This window comes from Photinus pyralis, unplaced genomic scaffold, assembly GCF_008802855.1.
Source record: "Photinus pyralis isolate 1611_PpyrPB1 unplaced genomic scaffold, Ppyr1.3 Ppyr1.4_LG5, whole genome shotgun sequence".
Taxonomy (NCBI): Eukaryota; Metazoa; Arthropoda; class Insecta; order Coleoptera; family Lampyridae; genus Photinus; species Photinus pyralis.
Genome location: NW_022170596.1, coordinates 35,462,298 through 35,482,724, shown reverse-complemented (window position 1 = coordinate 35,482,724; position 20,427 = coordinate 35,462,298). Strand labels below are relative to the sequence as shown.

The following is a 20,427-nucleotide window of genomic DNA, read 5'->3' as shown; positions in this document are numbered from 1 at the left end:
GAATATAGAAATCGCTAAGAAGAAAATAGACAAATAATTACAAATGCGAAGGTGAAAACTGAAAGAAAGACCCAGAAACCACAATAAAGTAAAAAAATTAGTTTCACTGCCGGTTTTTGGAGGAAATAAGGCGCAAAACGGCCGTACTGGAGAGTATTGCGACCATATTACTGAGAGATGACGCTAACCCTAAGAATTAAGGCGCTAGTTGGTAATAAACAAAAAAAAATAGAGCTAAATGTTCAATGCTCTACGTTGCAATGGGTTAGCTGACGTGTTTTACTTCCAGTTCTTTGTCAGTTCATGAAACCTTCAACTTTCTCTTTTATACCAATCAATCAATTTTATTGTTACCTTTTGACAATAGATTAACATTGTGTAAGGGTTAGTCAAGACAGTAAAAGAATAAGATTACATAGTTGCAATTTACAAGGTTTAAATTAAAAAGTAAATAAATTTATTTGGAGATGTTTACGAATTCGTCGATTTTATAGATTGCATTTTGAACTAATAACTTTTTTAATTTTAACCTGAATTCCCTGAAAGTCTTTATATTTTTCATTGTTTTTCATTCTCTTCAACACGCTCCTCAAATTCCAACCAAACTCCTCCTAAGCTTCTCTCAATGTTCACATAACCTACTATCACGGTCCTCAAAGTCGTTCCCGAGTTCCTTCCCTCAGGTTCTTATTATATTCTACTGAGGTTCCCTTAAAATTTGTCTCGTTTCCCTAAAATTCATTGTGGTTTTCTCACGCAAGTTGCTGTCTGACAGTACTGTCCAACTAAAAAACCACCGTAAGTCAACTTGCGACAGTAAAACATGCTAGTCGAAAGGTATATGAGACCTCCGGGAAAGTTTTGGTTCTGACTTTTCGTGCGGGAGTGACATTAACACTCGACTGTGCTACTTGCAACTTGCGTGACAAAAACTTCCCAGTGTATTACCGCACTATTACCGTTTTAACGTCCCTCCGAGGCTTCTCGCTGCCTACTCATAATACGGGTACATATTCTTCCAGACGGCGAACTTGTATAGAATTGTTTGGCCAGTGCTTCCTGGTTTAGGAAGAATAAACGAGATACAAAGAATCGCATACGATTTTCAGTGGAGGAATTTTTGACACTCAGCTCGCATTCGGAAACAAGACTTTTAATCCGTCTCATTTTCAGTAGCACTGAGCCACTGATCCTTGAAGTCATAGAAATAGATTGAAGGTTTGAAATCGCTGTTTCTTTTCGCCCTCGAGTTAGCCGAAGAACAGATGGACGGACGGACGAACAAAACTATTACATAACGGAAATGTCTTTCGAAAGATTCCATTAAAAAGCGCCGAATAAACAAGGCATTTTCTCTTCACAAATATTGTGGCTCTCGATGACGTAGAAATACCATCAGAATGACTAAATAGAGGTTTTCAAGTATGAAGAATCTAAAAATACATGATAAAATTATGTAAATCTTGTTTGTTCCATGATGGCTGCCAAAAGTAGCTTAACATTGCGCTTTTCACTTAAAACTAGTGTATCACGTCTAACTATACGCTTTATAAAAAAAGGAATTCAAAAATATGTTCAAAATTTACAATGATCAAAGCCATTCCATTCCTGAGCATGATCAGGATCAACTTGGCACAACTTCTTTTTGGTCCTTAAAAATTGCAAAGTCACCTAAACGAAAGCCAGATTTGTTTCCGCCGGCAACTATCTGGAATGTAGGCGGAGAGGGATTTCAAATAGTTTCCATGACCATGTAACGCAGCAGTCTGCAAGTGTTCCAAGCTAGCTTTTCCAATCTCCTCCTTGCATTACCGTTGTAAACATGAGGAGAGTTAAAACGACATCAATTTAAGTCCACTGCAGAGTAACATCCTTGTCATTTTTAAAAGGAGTAACATCTAAAATTACAATTCGATTACCATTCGCCTCCATTTTGTGCACTTCAATTCCAACGTTATGGACGACACTCATTTGATTCTTCAGTACGTTCTTTGATCGGCATAATTTCTTTTCGCAAATGGCACATATTCACTACTACCCTTATAATGTAGGGAATAAAACGGGTGTTGAAATTATTTAGAATTCTCCAGCTGTTTAGACTCTCGAATTATTGTTGAGAATGCGGAAAGTTTTATTTTCTAGAAATCCGCATCTAATTACATTCAACACCTGCACTACTCGTAAGTTCAATTTGATATTCATTAACAAGCATATCGTCTACTGATCAGTGTAATCCGATCAGTAATTTGTAAGCATAAACCTACTCAATTCTTAATTAACATATAAAATTGCCTGATCGTGCAAAAACACATTTACCGAATACTTTAGTACCGTATAACAAAAGAATTTGGGGCGTTTTCGGAAATACGGAATAAGGGTTGGTTTTAAACGTTCGAGGACTATTGTTATAATTAATTTACTAATGCCTTTAAAAAGCAACCACGTGATCCTTTTGGATGTAGGTCTTAGGTTTCGAAATAAACGAACCAAGTAGACGATATAGCGACAATAAACAAGCAATCAGTAAATATAAAACACAAATTAATTGGAAGAGGAAAGTTTTAACATAAGTAGTTTACTGCCTTACAGATTAAGTTTCCAATCGCCATTAACATTACTTAACTAGATAATATCGTTGTAAAAGTACCTTTATTACCATATGTAACACGATTACAGTGAATTGATTACCGAAGTTCATTTGGAACATTCTTAACGCCACGTTAATATACCTACGCGTCTGCATACCTGAACTTTTTTAGTGTCGTTGTTAGTTACTTTTAAAATCTACCATCAAAAGCAAATTACTCGGTTGTGATATTTGTGCAATGTACAAGACAGCATTAAAGCACACGAGACCTAAATATTACCCCACACTTTCCACCACAGATAAAATCTCCCCAATTTCCATGTCTATCTGACGTTAATAACTAATTAGAATTTTATGTACGAGCGAATACAATGTTACTACACCGAAATACTAATAACGCGTTAATAAATTAAACATTTAACAGCGAACCTTTTTTTTTATCAAATTGAATCTACACGACACTACTTCATTCAAATTTTCTAATTTGAATGTTACATAAACGCATATCTAAAAATGTAATTTGAATGGAATGTAATACGATCTCAATCAGCATCAAGTGTGCCACGGCGAGCTAAGTTAGCATGGCATTTGGGCATTATGTAAATTTGACTTCACTTCCCAGCCAACACATGGCGTAAAACCGACACAAAAACTCGCATGATCTGTCAGGGTTTTATAATGAAAGGGGGGGCGTTTAAAAACGGCTATATAATTTCGCTCGAATTTTCTATAAGTAGATGCTCTATTTGAGAACATTCAATATTGTAAACCTGTAATTTACCTATTTATTGAAAGATAAATATTTAATACCTCCGCATATATAGTTATAACGGCTAGCTTTGAAACAGTCCCAATCGCTAATTTGAGGTTTCGATTGTTCCGGATCTATGTACTTATCTCCTTTTAGCTATATCGGTGTTGCATAGAAAGGCTTGTAACAGACGCTCGCTATTCTTTACTGTTCCATATTTAATTGAAGGGGTGTAAGGGACACCTAATTACACCTAGATCACAAAATAAGGGGTATATCAACTGTTTAAACTTGGATGGTAATATCATTTTTTAATTTTCTTCCCTAATGATTTATTAACGCAGATAATTTCGTCAATTTGATTTCCTGGGACTTACGCTAGGAAATCCTTTTCAGCATTTTATCCCACTTTTAACCGAAAATTTTTACCTTCGATCCTGCTTTGGACTTGACAACGCTGTCGACAAATTTTTCTATGATGATAGTTTCTACAAAAGCGTAGATGGAACATAGAGTGTATTTTGTATTAATTTATAGATCTACTTGTAAATTCACACGTCTATGTTGGAATTAAAGAAAAGCTGCCAGATCTCTCTGGGAATTCAAAGACTTTTAGAGACAAAGGTAAATAGAATTTTGATAACAAATTTTACGATTTATTTATTGGCATCAAAATCTAAAGGGATATTTATTAAAAAGTAGATCGTCGCGTGTATTATTTTTCCCTATGTCTACTTTTAAATGACAATATCTCTTCAGAAAGACGTGTAATTTTATGCAACCAAAATAACTCATTTACACTGCCATTCTGGATTTTGCAATTGCATTGCATTACTAAAGAATTCATATCTTCGTTGTTGCTTTTTAGATATGTTGTTTGGTAGGTATATAAATGCGACAGTAAAGAGTAGTTTAGGTTGTGATGAAAAAATTATTAAATCCCTATATTTACTTCTTAATGAATATCACTGTATATTCGTTTCGATTATTCAAAATTTTGAACTAGGGGCCGTTGAGTTTGGTGAGCTGTAAATCGGAAAATGGAAAATCACCTGTAGCACAATTATTTAGTAGTTCCTATTTTTACTTCCGATATTATCCACATGGATCCCTTGATATATGACCAACTTTAGTCTTATAAAGTTCTGGAAAGGCTCTAGGATGCTCCTAGAAAGACACTAGAAAGGACTGTAATGGGCCTAGAAAACTCTACCAGTCATTTGAAAAGCTTTGAAAACGACATTTCGGATGGAGACATTCTCTTCTGTAACGCTAACAGAATATCAAAGGAAGCGCAAGAACGTTTTGAAAAAGGCCTAAAAGGCGTTTAAAAAGTTTCGAGTGATCTAACGTATGCTCTGAAATGTGTTTAAAACCATACCTAAAAGATTTCCGGAGAAATTCTATGGCACTTTCATAACATTTATGACCTTCCCACAGCATGGATATTATACAGAGTGGCCCAACGAGAAGTAAACAGAGGGCTTTTAGGGTATTAAATTTAGAAATTTCGAAAAATCCTCGAACACGTCAATTTTGTATTCGAGGGGGACAACTTTTGGAATACAAATCACGAACCCAAGTCTTCACCCCTCTAACCCCTAAAATTTTAAATGGAATCCTATGGCAAATGGCACATTATTTGAAAGCCAATTTAATCGTGATTACTAACCTGCTTTGCTTTTTAAATTCTATTGATTTAGAATAGATTTAGACCCGAAAAGTGCATCAGGCCTTTATTTAGTTGCCTCGAATTCCGCAGTTATAAGATCTAAATGCGATGTTACTCTATCTTAGGCGCGTGGGAAGTTAGCCCCTCATTAATACAATTTTGCAATATTGTATTTAGAGCTCTGGACGCTCCCCATATCAGTTCGTGTACAGGGTGTGCACAGAAGGTCTTCCTGTTGCGCAGGAAGCTTTCAGTGTGAAGTCAGGAATCAGTTTTCTGCAACTTTCGTACAATTTCATTCGCCATTGATTATCTATACTCGATTGCTATCACATTCAGTGGGCGTCGGATCTTATTGATGATGGAGTCAAAACTAGCTAACAGAATACTGATCTGCCATACAAAAAATCGCTTCGATCTCACACGTGGACTATGATAATTTTGATAACGTTACTGTGCTAAACATAAAAAAACTGACTATGTCGATTACATAATATAAGGGTGAGTAAGAAGCCGCCACTTTGTCACCGTCACCATGAGGAAAATTTGCTTTTACTTTTGAGTGAATTACATCGACGCAGAAGAAAAGGGAAGACTTCTACATTTCGTCATGAGATCCACAAGGAACAAGGAACGTTATATACGGTGCTAAGACATTCGACTACTCAGGGTAAAAACCGTTACGAGTTGATGTCATTCCAATTGACCCATTATATTTTAAGTGATAACGCGGTTGAAGGTCAGGTACCAAATGTGACCTATTGTGATATATCACATGTTTGGCAACGTTTTCTGCTTCAAAAAGTGGGTTATCAAAAATATCACTCACTGCGTCAGAGCGACTACTATGTGGATCAATTGTTCTTAATGAAAGTGAATTACATATATCATGATCGCCTATATTCTCGTAATTACATGCACTCTGCAATTTACCCCAGCCAATGTAAGTAAGTAGTGCTCAGCGGAATAATTCTCACGCAACTTTCAGCTTTTCGAATTTAACATGAACGTAGAGCAGTTACAAAAATTTGCCGCAAGCGCTCAAAACTACTGTGCCAAAACAATCGATATAACACCGGTCAACATTGCCAGCGGGACTGACAATGAAAAGTTTCAATCTTGTTATCTGAAGGAGTGGCACCGGTTGCAAAACATTGTTGATGAAAATTGTCCTGAACTCCAAGGGAATTCGTTACATGAAAAGAGGAGTTATTACTTGCAGTGTTTCGATGATGGTATAAATGCAATGGTTCAGAATTATGAGAAAATTCTACCATAAATGGTTGCATGGTGACCGTTAGATCCCTCCGTAATATATTAATATTAACACAATCAAAATTAGACTCGAGTTGCGAAATCAATAGAAAACTTGCCTGAAATTGATTAATAAATCAATGACGGCGATATAAGACGGAGCCTTGTAAATATTGTACTTAACAAATAATAAGAGTAAAATGCCCCTGTTCCTCAAAAATCTTCTTTTCGTCCACTTTACATATTACCTACCATTGTATTTTTATAAATACAATGATATTACCTACTGCCTGTAGAGAAGAAAGAATTGTGGCAATTAGAAGAACCGCCCATGGATTCTTCGTCCAGACGTCCTCCCTTCTTCCGACACTTCGTTTTTGGGATATTCGTTCTCAGCAATAGGTATTGTGTCGTCTAGCTAGACGATTTATTCTCCCTTTGTGAGAATTCTTCTCTGATACACCTTTTTCCAGATATTCGCTCTTAAAGTTTTGACACCACCGATGGATAATCAGACGTCCTAATTTTTGTGAGTATTTACCCTCTTCCAACATTCCGCTATGAGATATGAGGAATGATAGCCGATCACGATAAGGGATCGAGGACTGTGGTTGGTAGAAATGAATTCCTTTCGTTGGGACCTTTTATTGCCATAAAGCGAGACAATTTGTTTGTTGCATGTAAAAGTTATTGCGAAAAGTAGCACGTTCTTTTCATTCTTAAAAAATGCGCTAAAAATAGATTCGGTACTAAGCACAGTTCACAATTAATACTAGTAGCTCACATGAGTAGGAAACCTATATCGAAATTGTTTTGACTGAAATAAATAAATTCTATAATGTCCTCGATTTCCACTTTCATCCCGCTCATGATACAGGTAATTTCGTCTTCGGTATTCCCAGAATACGAACTAGTCGAAAAGTTCTGGATGTGGGATAAATTTTCAGTGGCCGCTGTCAATACTACTTTCGAAACAATCGTAACTGAGAATTTGCAAATGACCAAAGTGTCAACCCCAAGCTTGCAGTAAATAGTAAATGGGTCACAACAGGATAACGTGTCGTGTAAATGAAACCAGTAAAACAATAGAACATCTGTCAAAGAGTGGCCGGACCAACATAGTTTAGAAGTGTTACGGACAACTGCGGCGTCTCCACTTATCTCCTTGTTTATGCATGAGCTAACACCCGCTACCCCGTATGTAAGCAGCGCAATTAGGACGCCGCTGTTACACTCCCGCTTTCCAAGTTTCGCCACGTTGCGCCTTATTACCCCTTTTCAAATAGTGGACCCACGTCATCCTGCTTTAGGCGTGTCGGCTTTTGTAAACCCCTAATATTTTTTACTCGCGAAGGTAAAGAAAAGGGTGTATGCGGAGACCGGCTTGTACTACCAGTATATTAGGCACAAAACACATTTCGTTTCCTTTTTGTTCTCATTATACATGAACTTCATCAATAATTTACATTAGGAAAAGGGTTCTCAAAAACACAAATAAACACAGCCAGAGCGCCTTCTAAAAGCTTCCGCACCTCGCCTTAAATTCAATTACGGACGAAAGAAAATTTACTTCGTCCACGTCGAGTCGAGACGCGACGAACAAAAAAAATGAGAATGTAATTGCGCATTGAAATTGTTCAAGACAAATCTAATCTGCCGCGTTCATTGCCAGAAGTTATGAAGGAAATGGAAGAAAAAAGAAAATAATTTGCTTTCACGGAGAGATTTAGAAATATTTCAACGAGTTTTACGCAAAGTTAATAGTACGAAATCGAATCAATTTTTAATAAATGAAAATGTTTGATTAAATGTTTTGACCTACGAAAGAAATTCCGTCATTTTTTATTACGAAGAAAGTTTCCAAGGATAATAAAAAATTCTTTTAATATTAGTAAAATGAAATTGGAGCCGGGGGTTCTCGCTTATTAATTTTTTGGGACTACCAACCTGCAGTTAATATAAAAATGATCTCTGCATATTTTATGTTTAGGAGTGATACAGATAGATTCAGAACTACACATATTATACCGTGTCGTTTATTCTATATGTCCAGGATCGTTAGATAGCATACCGGGTGAATAGTGGAAAACCGAACGTAGGCAATTAACAGGGGAATAGGTTTTTTGTATATTGTTGCTTCCCATGTTAACTGAGAGGGTTTATAATGATACCAATCGAAAGAAGATTTTTTTCTCATCTAATGATATATACGAATTAATTAATTTTCATTTGTATTTCTCATTATTTTATCAAAAATTCGGTAATAAATCCAATTAGCAAAATCATGTTCGCCGGGCATGACTCAATTGGAAATTTTCTAAAGAAATGAAAAAGTTTTCGAGACAAACGGAAAACATTTAACTGCATGGAAAACAAATATCGCATACTATGTAAGTATGTTCGACGGGTGCCATTTGAAGTTTCAAAAAATATAACATTTGGCGAAGGTCAATTTTAAATGCTGAACTTTTAAATCCATTTATTTTGCTTCCTAAATTTCAGTCACAATCGTAATTGAAAAGGAGGTAAAAATCAACAACCAATCATAACGTTTGATAAATTATTTTATAAACATGACGACGGTAGTTGTGCACAATTTTGCCCCAAAATGTTTTTTGGTATCTTTTATGGTAAAGGAATTACGATCCTTAGATGTTACAGTCGTATACATATTAACCCTTAAAAAATCAAGACTTATGGTATTTGTCGATGGTGTACAGGTAATTAGATCTAAAGTGAACGATGTCCCAATTTGGAAAGTCTTGTTCAAATTTACTTTCAAAATGGGCACCTTGCGTGAGCTAATCATTTCCGTCATGTAACAGTCCAATTAAGTTGGTAAACCGATTTTTATATACATGCTTACTTTAAAGTTGTCAAAGTATAAATTATATAAGTTTCATAATAGATGGTACATCCCGTTGAGAAATGCATTAACTTTGGGCAACATATCTCCTGCTTATTTATATACAGAGGCGTTTTAATGTAAAATCGTAAATGAGAATATATTTTCCGCCTGCTCACACTATTAATACGTTCAAAACATTCACGATTTTAACTCTATGAATAACTTAAAAGGGGTAGGCGATATTTAATTTAGCTTAAAATTAAAATATTAATGTGCCACATTTCGTGGCGATTTGCTCGAATATATTTCGTCAGGAGAACAAAGAGGACGGTAATTGGACAAAACAGATTCATGCTCGAAACAATTAAGATTGTCGATCAATCATTTCAAATAAATCGTCAATCTTATTTAGGCGGAGGCACGTTTCAATCCAATACAAAAATTTACAATGCAAGTAAATTACTCTACTGGAGATACTGGAAATTTACGAAAAGCTTATACCATTCATTTTCCACCCTTTCATTAACTTCCACGAATTCATTTCTATATTTGTTACAATTTCGTAAAAGTTCCAACTTTTCAATACTTTCTTTTTCTTGCTTATGAAAATGAATAAAACTGTTAGAGAAAAGTTTTTCTAAATGGAAAAATACTGCTTTATTAATAGGAAAGCGGGAGAAATTGGGGTAGAATGCGTTCTTTCGAAATTCTACAGCTACAGGAGGGTGTGCCGTGTGTCGCCCATTGTACAGAATTAATAAAAGGAACAATTAATTTGCTATTACAAATAAAAAGTTTCAAAATTCGACAATGACTCTGTTCATTACACTAGAAATGAAATTCACATTCTGCCTTTCAATTTAAACTAAATTTTGTACATGACGAAACAATTGCTCGCTGTAATTGTAGGTAATGCGTTATGTAATTAGAGATTTAACACAATAAATTACAACTGGAAATAAATTTAAGCATTAACGTCGGCCATTTAAATCTGAATTATTGTGTAAAAACACATGCTGACAATGTTAGAAGATGAATTAATCCCAAAACAACAAATGGGGATACCTTTCGTCTAATCGCCGCCGGAAAACTGTTGATCTTATCTACTTCACAAACGGCTTTTATGTGGGAAAGCCTGTCATATCCTGTCTGAAATTGGATAAGCTTCTAAGTTTGCAAACAAAAATTGACGTTAAGAACACCTGAATGGAGAACTTCTAAGTTAGCACCTAATAATACTTTAACGTCGAGAATCCCAAAGCTATTGTCTAAAAATCAGCGTCACGTAATTTTTTTTCAATTGACACTCATATTTATAAAACTACCTCGTGCTCTCGACAAAATAATTTGGAACCGCCGAAGAGTGGATGACGTATTGTTATCATAGATTATTTTTCTTACTTGGATCACGTTTCTTTCAGTTTTCGTGTCGTTAAAAGACCAAGGAAAAATGGATCCGCTGCTGTAGTAACCCAGTGAGAATTTATTTAGACAACTAAATCCAACGTATTCTTTTAAACCCAGATTTCTCTAAGGGAATAGTGTTTCTTATGATGAATACCTAAGTATTGTTGCTGCATGATTTTCTAATTAAATTCAAAACAATTTGATAATCTAAGTTGGTCATGTCGATCTCAATAAATTTATTTCAAAACTTAACAAAATGCGATAATATGGCCATCGGTTTTCTCTTTTTGTGTTAAACCACATATGTAAGTATATTTACATCTGTGATTATAGGTAGAAGTACTTATATAACGCCTTATCCAGCTAGCGCTAGGGTTTTAAAATTTTTAAACTAAATTCATCGATATCCTGATTACTTTGTCACTTTTAACATAGTACTGTATCATTTCTTTTTAGCATCAATGACAACAAGAAGATGCATAATACGTTTTTCTCATAAAATAGAATATAAACAAGGTTTTCCTCTTTATAACCCCATTCGGGAACTGTTTAATCAAAGCCTTACGAGTAGTATTTGCATGCACGCATCCAGTAGTTTTAACCTTAAAGATTAGCAAAAACCTATTAAAAACCTATACTCTAAAAGGCTTTTTTACAGGTTGAGTTAAAAAAGACTTACTTTAACAATGCATAAGGATATTTCCGACTGTCAAAGGCTCTTAGACTGTAAAGGCCGATTCACACTTGCGCTACACTCAGCTCGGCAACGCGATGCGATGCCGCGCTGCAAAGCATCGCTACAAGAGATTTCATGTTTTTAAATGCAGCACAAGTGAGAATCGGTCCTAAGACTTAAAACGTCTTATCGCCCCATAGAATCTCTTAAAATCTCTTAAGTACTAAGTGCCTCGTAAAAACTCTAAAACTTTGGAAGCAGGCGACCCTTTATGATTTCTTTGCAGAGTTTTAAACACTTTTAGAGGCCCTTAAAGGCTTACACACATCTAAAGATTCTTAAACGGTTTGTCTAAAAGGCTTTCAAGCTTTCGGAGAATTTTAGCGGCTCCAATATGACTTTCTTAGAACAGTGCATTCCTTTTAGGTTCTTAAACCTTTTAAAAGTTCTTAAAAATGTTTAAATACCCTTTAAGACTCCTGGAGGCGCTTTAAGGGTGGGGGTTTACAGTTATTCTGAAGGACTTAAAACCTTTGGAAGGATCTTGAAGGCTGTTTGCAACCTTTAAAGCATTTTGGAAGCCTTAAGGACTTTTAAGGGCTGATAAAAGACCAGTTTTTAAATACTTGTTACAGGATCTTGATGACTTGATGAATTTTGTAAACCTTTGGATGCTCACAGAGGCTTCCAAAGGCTTAAAGATTTTTAAACGGCATTTGATAGACTTTTGTAGACTCTTGGGGATTTAACAATTGTTCCCGACAACTAAAGACATTTCAAGAACATTAAACGCACTTAGATATTCATTCATAGAAAGTATTAGAATAGAAGCCCATACACTCAATACTCTCAAAGATTATTCAACGCTCTTAAGGATTCTAAAGGTTTTTCGAGACCTTGATTATCACTAAAAGCTCCAGGATGCCACTAAAAACTCGTGGAGAGAAAACATTTAGTGACGCATGAAAGCTCCTAAATATTCTATATGACCAATAAAGCCTTTTAAGGGTTGTTACATGCTGTTAAACCTTATTAAAAGCACTCAACGACTAATATCGCTTTTACGTGTAGGTAGGAAGAGTTGAAGAAGATAAGATAACAACAGATGAGATCGAGCAGCAATAAAAAAGGGTGAAGAAAGGGAAAGCGACAGGGAGAAACGAGATAGATAACGAAGCTTAGATTTTCCCCACAGATATGGTGAAGGAAAGGATGAGAAATGTAATAAACAAGGTATAGGGGGTTTACGCAAAGAATGGAAGGAAGGGGTAATTGGGCCGATCTTCAAAAGAGGGCACAAAGATTGTGTGGAAAACTATAATGACTACGGCGTATAGAATCTATGTAATTATACCGAACGAAAGACTAGAATCAAAAATTGAGGAGAAGAGGATGTTGGAAGAAACCCAGGTGGGCTTCAGAAAAGGGGAACGACCGACTGCATAATATGAATTATACAAATTGGTGGAAAAGGAATTGGAAATAAATGGGCGGAGAGTATGGAAGATGGCAAAATTGACAAGAAGTTAAAGGACAGGATCCACAAACTATATGGGGAACAAGATTGGAGGTAAGAACAGAAGGCAAGGGGTCTGAAGTGTTTTTGATATGTAAAGGACTAAGACAGGAATGCCCACTTAGCCCAACCTTATTTAACTTCCACTTAAAGAGACATGGAAAAAGTACTAACGCAGGGCCAAGGTGGAAGGATAGTAGTGGGAAGAAGAAAGATAGGTCACTGACATACGCGGACAACGCAGTGATTATGGCAACAGAGGTAGAACAGATGAAGGAAATGATGGGAAGAATGAAAAGGTTTAGGAAAAGGAAAGGAGTGGAGCTAAAAGTGGAAAAGTGGAAGATGATGAGATTTGGGAAGGGGGGTGGAAGAAAAAGGGAGATAGAATGGAAGTGGAGAGAGGAAAGAACAGAAATGAATAAGAATTTAAATACTTAGGGTTCCAAATGCAAAGAAACAGAAGGGAAAATACGGATACGAAAATTAAGGAAAGGGGGTGGTAGCGATGATAAAGGCGTTGGGAATTGGAGAGAGGGGGTGCAAGAATATTTTAGATGCAATAGGGAGAGGGCTGCTCGTGTGTGAAACAGAGATATGGCGGACCTCTCAAACAATCCTGCCAAGATGGAAAAAGCAATGGAATTATTTTCGGACACTGAATCGCTGGTGGTTTTTTTGTCTACCTTATAATCCACAGAAATTTCGGCACTTATTCTTCACATTTTCGGCCTATCCAAGAAGCTTTGATCGCCCAGCACTTTCCTCACTAGGAGGAAATTTCAGGAAAATCGCATTTTCTTCATCCTTTTTAGAGACGAAAGTAGTTGTTTCGAAAGTAGATTCAGAAAAAAGTACATACTGTATTAGGTAGCCTTTTTTCTTATGAATACAACGATGTACGGGAAACAAATAGACAAAAGTTGGAAAGTGTTGGTTTCAACACGACAGTGCATCCGCACTCATCATCCTAATTGTGCGAGAATACCTATCGCACAAATTTCCTGGAAAATGGAAAATACGTTGCTATTGTGAGCAATGTTTAAGGAGAATAAAACAATATAATTATCTTTTAAGTAGGTAATAATTTATAATGAATGGACAAGGTTTATAAATGAACAACTACGACTTAATAAATATGATATACGGCAATGACAGTAAACCAAAGACCACATATGCTTCATTTTCCCCACAAATTTCTTTTTTTCGGCGCAAATGTTGTACATAATGGAGTTAAATCACGATATCCATTAATCATCGACATTGACGAGATCGACAAATAAGTGCGAAAAACGTGTTTACTGTAATGGAAATTGAAGATATTTACAGCAAATCCTTCGTTAGTTCATGAATATGTGCACCAACATTAAAATAATTGAATTATATAATGGACGCCTCTGGTATATCCCTCCCATTTTCCAATATAGAGCGCGTCCCTAATATAATAAAAATTAATAATTTCAGTTATAAATCAACAGTCCATTTAATAAAATACCTGTTAAAATGCAAATATGCTGAAAATGTATACTGGAAGTCGAAGCGTTTTAAATAATTCAAACTGCACAAAGAAAAATCGCACGCTAATTCAAAATTAAATTGTAATTAATTCTCAATTGACAGACAAAATTGAAAACCGAAAATGTTTTAATTTGTTTAGCCGTGAATTGTTTCGGAAAACAATGGGTCAATCCGTGTACTATATAATTGAATTAAGCGAACGTAAATTGAAAATCGGTAATAGGTTATTTTATTGCTAACAATTGCACGGGTTTCAAGAATTGGGAATCGCCGTAATGGTGTATAATTTTATAGGAACTTTATTAAAGTTCCGGTGGCGCCCGATGCTGCCGACATAACGTTATAAATCATGCCCGTGGAAAAGTCGGGGTGTTTGAAAACACGTGTTCTAGCCGCCACATGATGCAATAAATTTGTATACCTAAAGACGTCTGTCTGCTAAATCGGCGTTGGAAACTTGTGGCTTTGTAGCTCTTGTTATCTATTTAATTGCTACATAATGGTCTTTTCAGGAACACAAGACTTTGTAACTAAACTATCCTAGAGATATTTATAAGCGCATATAGAGCAATTTAATGGAGCGTGTACAAAGATGAAATGGGTACACCAAATTAACTTTATTACGGTTAATTGTTCATCTTCATCTTAATTCCTTCGTGAAATATTAAACCCGGAGACAATTTTTTGCATAAATTTATCCAATTGTATTTTAGACAATTAACATACCAGCGTTTGAGTAATTGGTTCGAAGGACATCATATTTCAAAGTGTCTAATTTGAGGGTTCGGTAATTAACAAGCTAGAGATGTCGTCGGTTTGAAGGATATTTCAACAGGCTTCCTCCAATAAGGGGGGGTCTTTAGAGAGATAGTTAACAGGTATTAAATTTCAAACGCCGTTCAAGATGTTGGGTATTAGGCATTACATCGATAGCATTTGAAACTAAAATAGATCAATTTGGGATTATATAATGGTATCATGTTTTACCGTGTAAACGAGATCAAACACTTGTTAATGATTTGTTGCCTTTAGTAACTTTGTCTGACAACAAAAAATAATTACGAGTAGGTAGGTAAAAGTTTTCCATCACAAAACTTTATCTATCACATACAAAAAAATGATTCAAACGCAAGAACAAACAGACAACATCAAGCTCTCCATTTATACACAATGTTGCAACTGATTTTCATAGCAAATTTCCTATTTTTTTTCAACCTGCTTCGTATAGTTAAAGTGTAATTAATAGGTATATGCATGCACTAATATTTTCTTACTGATGCAGTAACTGCTTTTATTTGTTACTCAGTTGTAAATGTCGATTAATAAGACAAAACGCAAACGGGTAAACGTCATGTTTAAACGTTACTGACTTGTAAAACTGACAGCAGACCTGTAAAACTGACAGCAGACCTGTAAAAATTTTACAAGTTAGTAATCTAGTAATTTCATTGGCCAGAATTAATGCGAAGTCTCTGTTACATGGATCACATGATATTTTAGACATTTCTTCAAGATCAATTTAAGAACTAATTATTTACGTTTACAAATGAGTGACAAATAAAATATTGTACATTATACGCCAGGTAATAGTTTTTACTGGCTCTAGGAGATGACAAGCTCGCCTAACGGCTCGCTAGTCAACTTCTCCTATCGCCAGTAAAAACTCACTTACCTGGCTAATAATGTAAAATACTATAATCAAGCACTGTGCAGGAATACACGCGTGTAAAGTGAAACAATTTTTCTATAAACAATTTCTTTCCGGGGTGAATATTCCTGTAGCTAATTACCGAGGCAGTTTTTGTTCGCGTTTACCGCACACAATGTATCAGATATCCAAGTTCTAACATTGTAAGAGTTAGGTATAATAAGAGCTATAAGAATAAATTGCATAGATGAATAAAATGTTAACATTTGTAACGTTGCGTTGAATGTACTCTTGTTTATTTATTTATTTATTATCCCTCTCTTGTTCTGGGCCCTCAACGGGCATGCGCCCAATTACAGAGTGACCCGCATAATGCTATTTAGAGGTGCCTCTGCAGAAGGTCTTAAGTTGGTGTAACTAACTGAATGCGCTCTGAGTGTGTTGGGTTAGTCGGTACCATTGGCATTGATATGACTTTTGCTTTTGTCGTGAGAATGACAGGTCTATATCTTTGCGAAGAATGTCGGTTTGAATTCGAAAATTCCAAAGTCATCACGCTAAAATTCAGGGGCGGACTGGCACGGGGGGGCGGGTGGCGATTACCACCTAGCCTGTAGAATGTATACCATAATGGCCCGTTGGAAATTTATAAGTATGTGCTGTATTTAGTTTCTTGCACTATTAATAAATTATTAACACGTTTCTCTAATTGAGGTTGATGTTAGGTTGTTAAAAAATTAAAAAATTCTGTTTTAATTGAAGTGTTTTACAATGAATTTATCATTTTTTGTCGTAGTATTTTGAAAGTGCTGAAATACAATGATAAGCGACGCACCTCGTGTGTATTGTATATTTTGTTACTTTTAATTATCAGCTGCAATTTAAAAAAAAACTGTATGGTAATTGATTTTCGAGAAAAGTGTACTTTAAAATGTTTTTGTGGTGCACCTCAGAGCTACCCCCCCTCCCCCCCGCCACCTTCATTACTACACTAATACTTTAATGGCCCGTAAGTACCCAGTCCGCCCCTGTGTATAACCTTTTTTTACCAAAAATCGACTGCACCAAAATTTCTCGGCAAAACACTTTTTCTTATTAATTTGGGCGCGTAGAATCCAAATCAATTCGTACTTTTTCGATCAGACTTCTCAATCAAAAGTTATAGACTAGAAACCAATTTCGAAAAAAATTCAAAGGGCTGTAACTTATAACTAGTAGCCCAATCTTGGAACTGTTTGAAATTATGGATTCTACAGGCCACATTCTATAAGAAAATATTTTTTCCGGGTCGATCTGAGACAATTTTTATTTCGAGGTTCAAAAAAAGGCAGTGGCGGGTGGCGATTGCCACCTGGCCTGTAGATCATAATGGCCCGTTGGAAATTTATAAGTATGTGCTGTATTTAGTTTCTTGCACTATTAATAAATTATTAACACGTTTCTCTAATTGGGGTTGATGTTAGGTTGTTAAAAAATTCTGTTTTAATTGAAGTGTTTTACAATGAATTTATCATTTTTTGGCGTAGCATGAAAGTGCTGAAATACAATGATAGGCGACGCACCTCGTGTGGATTGTATATTTTGTTACTTTTAATTATCAGCTGCAATTTAAAAAAAAAACTGTATGGTAATTTATTTTCGAGAAAGGAGTACTTTAAAATGTTTTTGTGGTGCACCTCATAGCAGAACGACTTACAAACAGCACAATTCTACAGTCCACAATCTCAGGACCAATAACAAAATTTCAACAGGACGGTTCCTTTTCGGTCTTGTGTCAGGTATATAGTAGTCTTATACATTTTATTTGTACTAAATAAAAATATAAAAAGAGAAGTGGTTGTAGAGTACGTATAGAACAATATTGAATACACATTTGGTTTACGTTGTTAAAAAGTCATGCGACCGATTTTTTCGAGCTAAAAACGGATTATAATGTATTCCTGGCGGAGGTACGGCACGATAATAATAGTGAACAAATGTTTAAACAATGATTCCATAGTTTTTCTAACGTCAAAGTGCATAAAAGTGGAAACCTTTTTTTCATAGTACCTACTGTTTAAATTTGTTCACATCGTGTAATTATTAAATTATTTCTGTTTTGGCAAGCATTTTGGTTCCTGTGCGTGGTGTGATAGATATCCGCGATGTTGCATTACCTCACATTTGGAAGAATTTCCTTTCATTAGAGGAAAACAAAAGAAATGAGTTATTGTCGCACAGAGTTGGACTGGGTCAAGCATAGAGTGACCCAGTGACCCGGTGACCCAGTTAGTTTACTGACCCAGTGACCCGGTGACCCAGTGACTCGGTGACCCAGTTGACCCGGTGACCCAGCTTGACCCGGTGACCCAGCTTGACCCAGTTTGACTCAGCGACCCAATTGAACCCGGGGGCCTTCAAATGCGACAACAGAGCTGGACTGGGCCAAACTGGGTCAAACTGAGTCACTGGGTCAAACTGGGTCAAGTTGGGTCACTGGGTCAAACTGGGTCACTGGGTCAAACTGGGCCACTGGGTCTAACTGAAAAGAGTATGACGTGACCCAGCGACCCAGTGACCCAGTTTAATTTAGTGACCTTAGTGACCCAGTTGACCCAGTCCAGCTCTGTTGTCGCATTTGAAGGCGCATTTGACGGCGTACTGGTGATTGCTGGAGGCTTCAGTGATGAAAGAAAAGTTTTCTGTAACCGTCAGAGGACACAGATTTCCTCCTTAGAAGCTTTTCACAAGGAAGCGGATACTAGGATAACGCTACAGATACAGATGTATTTCTGTTTCTTCTTCATCACTTCGAGAAAATACTGGCAAACTAAGTTTGGTTGCTGACCGGTACTTCAAGAAAGATATGTATTTGTTCCTATCCATGTGCAGAGGAACTGGCCACAAGTAGTAGTAACGAATATCCTGTCCTTTTACGCATCACAGGAAGTGATGTCACGTTTTATTTATTTATTTATTTTTGACCTTTATTTTTAAGCAGGGGGGAGGGGGTTTAAGGCAAGGCTGGTCTACCAACCCAACCCACTAGACATTTACAACTATCTATATATCCGAACCCGGATGTGAACCAGATATAGTGTTTCAAAAGCGCTCTTCTTTACTGTTCACGCTGGGTACCATACTCCTCAGCGAGAAGATATATTTTTTGCAAAAATCTTCGTGGCAAAACTATACAAGGTTGGTATCATAACTAGGTACGTGAAACGTCCCGCTTAGTTTGGTAGGGAGAAGTCGCTACCAGACGTCCGTTTGGAAGGATGCGCACGTCCCTGGCCCCATCTGGGTTAATCAAGTAGGACTTCCCAGAGTGGAGAAGTATTGCCAGGTTCCAGGAGCTGCGAAGCTTTAGATCTAACAATTCTGACCTCCATTCTCTAGGGATTCCAATCTTTTCTAGCTTTTCATTCATTTCCCTAATTACGGCATATCAGGTGTACATCGCAAGAGGTACTACTTTGACCTTAAACTCTGAAAATGTCGCTCAGACTAGCACATCTATCCTTGATTTCCTGGGGAAAGAATTAAAATGGCTACATTCCCATTCTCACAACGTTAGATTAATTCCGAAGGCTGCTCTAGATATCGTCCTTTGTCGTTGTAAATAGGATTGCTCGTCAAAACTTTGTTAATGTTGCAAGGCTCAACTGATTTGTACTCCCTATATTCTCAAGCAGACGATTGACGTAACACCATGAAAATAAGATAAATTTGCCTTCACTTTTCTATATGCTTTCATACTTGAAAAATAATAATATATCCTGAGTAACGGTAATTAATACCTAGCAAAATAAGAATCTTCCGAAACACCGTAGTTTAGTTTAACTCCTTCATTTTTTTTTTTAAATTAACGTAAAATTCGAAAGATTGTAGTTATCTAAACTTTATAAGGGTAATTATGCAATATGAACGCATGTACTAGAAACAATCGTTTGGCAAAGAGAGCTAGGAATTTCGTAATTCTTAATTTTACGCATCCTGCCGCTAAAAAAACTATTACATTATTGTTAAAACAATAGTTAACTATTATTATCGTGACGTACGTCAGGAATAACATTATAATTCGTTTTTAGATCGAAAAAATCGGTCACATGAGTGAAAAGATAAACATTTTCGGAAAATGGCCGCCATCTTGAATTCTGCACTTCCGGTTCAGATTTCGAGGTGCCAACATCGATACTCGTGTTCAGCAGGTACCAATTAGTAAAAAAAGCCTTGTTGGCCAAATGTTGTCTGAAATGCTCCTAGGACAGAAAAACTTCGAAAAGTGAACCAGTCTATATGGTTTGTGACACATTATTATTTTTGGTTTTTTGTCCTCTACCTCATTCCGTAAAAATCCAATATGGCGTCCAAAAGAAATAAGAAAGTAGTAGTCTGTAGCTTTTACATCTAGGGTGCTCCGAAAAAAGCGCCCACAAGATGTGCTAACGGAAACCGTCCATTTCCGACCGTTTAAGGTAGGGAAAATGAAAACAAAATCTGACATTTTTAGTTTTTCGGTAATATCTCAGTTATTTTCAAAGATTTTTCAAAAACTTCAAAGCGTTTTT

The 20,427-nt window shown here is 36.2% G+C and overlaps 1 long non-coding RNA gene across 1 annotated transcript; it reads left to right on the top strand.

Moving 5' to 3' along the window:
* The first annotated feature begins 5,824 nt into the window (after window positions 1–5,824).
* On the top strand, window positions 5,825–7,141 carry LOC116172088. The gene is made up of 3 exons (XR_004145580.1): window positions 5,825–5,953; window positions 5,999–6,666; window positions 6,738–7,141. It is a non-coding gene; the product is annotated as an uncharacterized LOC116172088 (long non-coding RNA).
* The last annotated feature ends 13,286 nt before the right edge of the window (window positions 7,142–20,427 follow it).